Here is a 7,281-nt window from a genome sequence, read left to right as displayed (position 1 = left end):
ACTGAAAGTAGTCTGATGAGGAAATGTGGTGATTTCCGAAATAGCTATCACTTCTACCATTTTTTCAAATTGTTGATGCTTTTCCACAATAAATTTTTCATTTAAAAATGGCCTCGAGCTCATTATAAAATTGTTGAATATAATTGTTAAATGGCCAAAAAATAACAAAAAACATGTAATTGATTTCGTTTCCATAATGGCATCTTTTTATGGTATAATTACAGTAGAAATTCGGAACTACGGAAATTATTATATGTACATACACATACTCGTACTTAGGAACACTACTTCTTATAAGTTAAAACCATATAACTCAAAATTGGCTATATTTCAAAAAAAAACGGTCACCAAAATTTCAAGTTTTTATTCAAAACTTCCAGAAAAAATTCGGGTTCAATTTTGTGCAAGTTTCGTGCGGCTAAGGATTCGCATCGATTTTTGATTATCTCTTTTTTGCTGACGTACATCTTTTCGTATCCGGAAACGAACAGAAAACGAATACAATACTCTTTTTACTTTGTCGTATCCAAAAATGTTCAAATGTTCAGCAACAGTGCGGCTTTCGTACCCGGAAACGCAAAGGAAACTTCTCGAAAGAGATGATGTTATTTGAAAGCAATAATTATATTTTATTTTTTTCAAGCTGAACATTAGAAAGCATAAGCAGAGGCGCATTTCACAACAACTTTCGGTACTTTCCTGTTCACGCGTTTCTGCAGCACACTTTAGTGGAAAAAAACGGATCGTCAAAGTATCCACAAATGGAATCGGTAAAGGGACAAAAATACGCATTTCATCCAATTTTTTCCTATTTCGGTAGCGTTTTCGGGTTTTTTGCTGACTGAGGGTGGTACGGCACAAGTATGCATGTATATATCAGTGGCGGATTATCGAACAAATTTTGGGACCATTGCCCCAGGGCCCCGGACTCAAGGGGGCCAATGAAAAAAAATATTCATATGATAATATGATAGATTTTTATTTATTTGCCCAACAAAATTAAACCACAACTTTTCTGCACTTGAGTGTTACGAACTTATCAATAATTTCATCAAAGTTTAATTCATCCAACAAGTTATTTTCAATGGAAAGAACTGATAGACTGTTCAAACGATCATCTCCCATAGTGTTACGCAAACAATTTTTTATCAATTTCAATTTTGAAAATGATCTTTCATCTGTAACATTAGTGACAAACATGCATAAATAAATGCGTAATAAAATGTCTAAATTCGGGAAAGTTTCACAAAGATGATCATCGAACATTGTTTTGTACATCGATTCATGATTTAAGTTATCAAAAGTAAAGTAATTTTTGGCAAATTGACATTCATCAGTTAGTTGAACTTCATTGAGATCATTTGGATACTTTTCGACTACTTTTTTACATGATACAGCAATGTCTTCGTCGTTCATTGAATTTAAATTTATTAAAAATGAGAAAAAGTCTTCCAAATCATTATAAATATCAGCACGTTTTTTCAAATTTGATAACAGAGCATCGATAACAGGTTCGAATAACGATTTTTTTAAATTTTCTTTCTCATCTTCTGGAACAAGTGCTTGCGCTGTTGAACGAGACTGAATAAAATCTGCTTGAAAATCAGAAGGAATATTGTCGAAAATTGTCAAGGCTTCATCGAAAATTTTGTTGTAATCCTTGTTTTCAAGATCTGTAACTATTGAAGCATATAGTTTTGTGATCGTCGAAAGAGTCAGATTTGGTTTTTGTAAAGCTAAATTTACAAAGTTAAATTTAGTCAAAACACTTTTCCACAAGACAAGCATTAAAATATTTTTAAATTGGCACAATTTGGCTATCAAACCTTTTGCCGATGCTTTGTTATCTTCACTGAGGCTTTTTTCAGAAATGAGAGAATTCAAAACAGTTAACACTTTCAAGTAACATGAGTGCAAAGCTTGAACTGATTGGAATTTAGCCGACCACCTTGTGCCAGTTGCTCTCTTTAACATAAATTCGCCTTTCTCGGACAATTGTTCTTTGAGTCGATTCCAACGAAAAGATGAATAAACAAAAAAAACCATACAATTTTTCGTCATATCAAAAAAATTAGATGCGGTAATGTTTTTAGAAACACTATTTTTACTTGCTGCTTGATATTATAAATTACATATTTGCAATCAGTTTGATTTTCATATTTCACGACTGCTGCTGAATACAACTTGCAAAAGCAAACCTTACTACTTACTTTGACTTGTTGCGCTGACGAAATCAAAATCAAATCAAAATCAAAATTTTTAAAAGGCACTACAAACACTACGACTGCTTTGTTGTTCAGAGCAGTAAGTTTAAGTGATAGCAAATGAAATGAAAGTTATTGCAGTTTTTTAAACACTGACTATAACAATAACCAAAAAATGTCAATATAAAATGACATCAATATTATGGAGTAGTGCGTTTAATGCACAGAGCAAAACAACGTCCAATGATCAAATATGTTACATGAACCGCAATTTAAATTTATAACGATCAAACTGTATTCTAATCGCAAAATATTTATATGGAAAAGGGCCCCCAAAAAAATTTCGCACCAGGGCCCACCAGATTGTTAATCCGCCACTGGTGCATATATACATTGGGGTGTTTCAATTTTAGGCGATATTTTTTTTTCTCTGTGCTACCTGAAAATCTAATACTTTATAGATAAATAAAAAAAATTATGCCGTTAAAAAAAATTCTAAGTGTATTAATTTTTTATTTTCTATAAAGTATTCGATTTTCAGGTAGCACAGAGAGAAAAAAAAATATCACTTAAAAATGAAACATACATATTGCTGACGAACCCATGCAGCCTTATCTTTTTTATTGAAGTTTTAGATTTTACCTCCTTAGTTATCATCATAATCTAAATACAACATAATTACCAAATGAAGAGGACTTTGTGATTAAACCACTGCTTAAAGTTGTATGACTTTTAAAGTGTGCACTTTAGACTGTGTCACAAAAAAAAACAATCAAATTGTTTTATTTGTTTCGGCAAGGAATGGCAAATCTTCGAGTGTATTTCTACCTTTCTACCATGACAAAACTTCTTATAAAACATTCGAACGTTGCAGTATAGTTAGAAGTTCGGCTGCTCCATTCCAAAATACAGTATCCAACATTTGGGATATACTGTGTTTAGATGCACCTTTTAACTAAGCCTATTTGCTGATAGCTGCAAGATTTTCGGAGATACGACACATCTAAAACCTAGCATCTACACAAGTTTTAATCTTTTGCCACCGTAAGACAAATTATGTGTTTTCTCTACATCAATTTTATTTTTAACACATACTGTGTTATGAAATGGAGCAGCCGAGTTATACAGGGTATACAAAATTTAGTAGGAAAACACGATTTTTGTTCCCCAACCTATCGTTTGGATAATTATTGTTTAATTACGCGAATTTATGTTCTTCTTAGACATGTTTGCGTGATAGACCGTCTCCCAGAGTTGCCGGATAGGACTGGTTTCACATACAGTAAAACCCGCTTAAGTAGCTCACGAAAAATTTCAGCTTTTTAAGGTACTTAGACGGATTGGATACTTAAAAGAATCCGCTTAAGTACCTCGATGCGGGTACTTAAGCGAACATAATTATAGGATTTGCTCACACACGCTGTTTTGCATTATCTTGATGCGCGATTTTGTACTTTAAACAACGATATAAACCTAAGCTTAAAACTTTTTAGAACACTAAAAAAAATTCATCAAATTTTCATCAAAATATCAAACTTTTTTCTCAAAAGAGTTTATAGCTCTTTCAATTTTTGTGTAATAGTGTGCAAGTTTCAACTGGTTAAAAATTACAGTTGATTTTTTAGAATTTTTTTTGCCGTACGTGTTGCGGGAGCACTTAAAAGGAGAAAATTATAAGTAAAATGGTAAATGGGGTACGAAAAATTTAGGTACTTAGGCGGGTTGGGTAAATAAGCGAGGCGGTACTTAAGAGAGGATTTTCTTCTGATTGCATCAAAATATTCACGGTGCGCAAAAATGTTGGTTACTTAAGCGGGTTAGGTACTTAAGCGTGGGGGGTACTTAAGCGGGTTTCACTGTATTTGCGAATTCGTTTAAAGTTTACTAGAAGTGCAAATTGCAATTTGCGTCATCGCTATATATGGGTTAATTATATTATCTTTAAAATCAAATTTAATCTGAGACAGATATGTATGCAATTATTATGAAATTTTAGCAAATATAGCTAGGTACCCACATAAAAAAGTGATATCTGGAGTTGATTAGATATGGTATTGGTATGCCATGTCACTGTAAAGCGAACAAAAATTTAGAGCAAAAATGTAGAAACTAATAGCATTAGTTTAATGATGTACAAACACATGTTCATGTGTATATGTATGTATATATGTACATTAGGGTGCTCCAAAAAATGCATGTGAAAAGGTAAAGTCGGAATTTAAATTCCGCCAGCCCCTAGGTTTGTTCTATACCCAGAAAAATATACCCACATTTTTATTTTGAGATAAGCAAATTAGGGAGTGCTCAAAGCGCTCAAAGTTTTCCATGTATTTTATATGGAGAAAAACAACTTTTCGTAGAAATGGTGTAGAATTCTTGAAAATCAATATTTTTCGATCGGAAATGTACTGAGTGCGCCAATTGAAGAGACACCCTAACCCTATTGTCAATAGAAGAACAGACATTTTGTATACTTTATGTCTGGTGTAAAGTGTGATTTTCAGCGATCTACAAGTAAATAAAAAGTGCAGATTATAGAGCACTTAAAATAAAGCTGCATACCTGAGCTTAAATGGGTCACAATGACATCAATTACCAACTAACGATGGGATCAAAATGGTTTTGATCTAAGCTATGGAGGCACGCGAGTGGTGTTGTGTCACTATATTCGGCTTGATTCAATTCTGCTGATCATAAATCTGGCCACAACAGTTCGGCCAGCGAATGTAGCGAATTAAAATATTGTTTCTTGGAATCTCGCTCTTCACTGCACTCACTAAATTCTTATCAACCAATTTGCAAAATATGTAGATAAATAAATATATATGTATACTTATAAACGAATCACACGGTAAGATATTTTCAACAATGATTGTGTGATATCGGCCCCACTTTTGTTTAGTTTAAACAGATTTTTGGTTGCCGATGTTTTTGTTTGAATACGCTTGTGTTCTGCACTTTACAGTGTAATGAACCATCTCCGTAGATTTCCACTCTGGGCGTCTTGTTTTCCATCAAGCCTCTTTGCTTGGATTCAAACAAATAACAAAACGACTTCCCTTTATCCTAGAATTGGTTTAGGGGTTAAGGAGCGAGACACTCTACTTATCTTTACCAGCCAGACTTCAGCGTACTCTGCCTTTTTCTCGGAACTATAAAAAATAAGGCACAGATTTACTCTTTACTCATCTGAACCAATGATACAAAAAAAATTAGATCGTAGAGGGTTAATTGTTATTACAAGAGCAAAGTTTATTACTATTAAGTTAACTGAAACTAATATATTGATTATACAGAATAATCATTATTTTACCACGGAAACTAAAAGTCGCCTTATTTATAGCCATTGTGGGATTCTTTCAGTAGTAGTGTCTTGAGATGTCCAAACAAATACCAAAAAAAAAAAAAATTTACGGAATTTTTCGTTCAGTACGCTTTGCTTTTGCACTTCACAGATGCTTTTTTGTGGTTGGAAAAAAAAGATTAAGGTAGCGCTTAACAGCATTCGAACCCGGCACCCTCTGAAAGCTAACAAATACTACTACTTATAAATGTTGAGCTTGAACAAATAATTTACAATTATTGTTTTCAAAGAACATCATCTTTTCGAAAGTTTTCCAGGTACGAAAATGGACGAAAATTGTAGCCGGATACGAAAAATTGTATGACACCGCACTGTCAGCAATATTAGCGTTTCTCTGCTGGCTGGATTGGAACTCTCTACGACTATCCCGGATCCGCCCTTGTGTATCAACAAAATTGAAATAATAGCATTGCGGGCGTTTATTAACAACATAACTCAGTATATAACTATATACTCCGCCTTTGGGTACAAGAGATTTGGATTTCATATGTACCTATGTACATACATACAGTCAGCGTCAATTGTTAGTGTTTACCTTGTTCTATTTAATATTCACAATTATTTTCATGAACAACGGCAATTTTTAGCGACATGAAACTTGCATTTTGCAGTACAAAAATTGAGTGGGCTACAAATTCGAATTTTGATGACAATTTTTTGAATTTTTATGAACTTTATATAAAGTGTGAAACTTTGATTTATGTATATAGTTTGTATTATAGAATGAACTAGATTTTCATAAATATTCAATGAAAAAATTGTTCATAAAAGTAATTGTGAATATTATATTAGAACAAGGTGTACACTAACATTTGAGCCTGACTGTATATGTAAGAGGGAGAGATATGTACATCTGTAAACGCGTGTTTAATAAATTATTTCGACTGAATCGTTATCTACCAACGACCATGACCATAAGACTGTAGATAACTAAATCCTCGCTTTTGGAGGTAAGCGCCATTAAAGAATATGTCGGTTGGTAAATTTTTTTCCAGGGACGGAAAATAATCATTATTATTTATATTTTAACCAAAAAATCAACAAGTTGTTATCGTCGTAAAACAATTTTCACTATACCCACATATTTGTGTTCATACGTCCTACTGCAATTTACAATGGTTTTTATTTTTCGAGTTTAACCAATAAAAATTAAAAATAATTATTAACATTTGAGTTTTAATATTTCGCTCAAAGGTAATTATTATTACTAGATTTTTAATTTTTTGGTCAACAATAGCAATTATTTTATGATATTTGTTTTTTCGCTCAAATTTGAATTTTATTTTTTCACTATATCAGCGTGATTTCTGTCGTATCCTTTTCAGAGGTAATGCCACCCTAATAAAAGGAATAAGTCTCAAAATTTTCAGGTCAAAATTTCAGCGTCGGTTTGGCTTTTCACTATTTTTAAGTGGAAAAATAAAACTCAAAATAAGTCATTATTTGTGAGCGAAAAAAATCGTAAAATAATCATTATTTGTGATCGAAAAAATAAAACTCAAATAATTATTATTTTTTAGCAAAACAAGTAAGAAAGTCTAAGTTCGGGCGGAGTCGAATATTAAATACCCGGCGCAAGTATTAAATATATGTTTTTTCACCTTTCCGAAACCTTCCGCTAGATGGTAAGCCGGGGTGTATCAATTTTGAGTAAATTAGCGTCCTTCAATTTCGAAATATTGAAGTTTCAAGCATTTCTGAAATTTACCGTTA

At 32.6% G+C, this 7,281-nt stretch overlaps 1 protein-coding gene across 8 annotated transcripts in view; it reads right to left on the bottom strand.

Moving 5' to 3' along the window:
• The window catches only part of LOC108360710 (probable multidrug resistance-associated protein lethal(2)03659), an 87,231-nt gene that overhangs the window by 15,511 nt on the left and 64,439 nt on the right, over positions 1-7,281 (bottom strand). The window lies entirely within an intron of this gene.

The sequence above is a fragment of the Rhagoletis zephyria genome, unplaced genomic scaffold, assembly GCF_001687245.7.
Source record: "Rhagoletis zephyria isolate East Lansing unplaced genomic scaffold, Rhagoletis_zephyria_1.1 Rzeph_scaffold_00613, whole genome shotgun sequence".
NCBI lineage: Eukaryota > Metazoa > Arthropoda > Insecta > Diptera > Tephritidae > Rhagoletis > Rhagoletis zephyria.
Note: the sequence above shows the minus strand (reverse complement) of the source record. Positions and strands in the feature narration are given on the sequence as shown.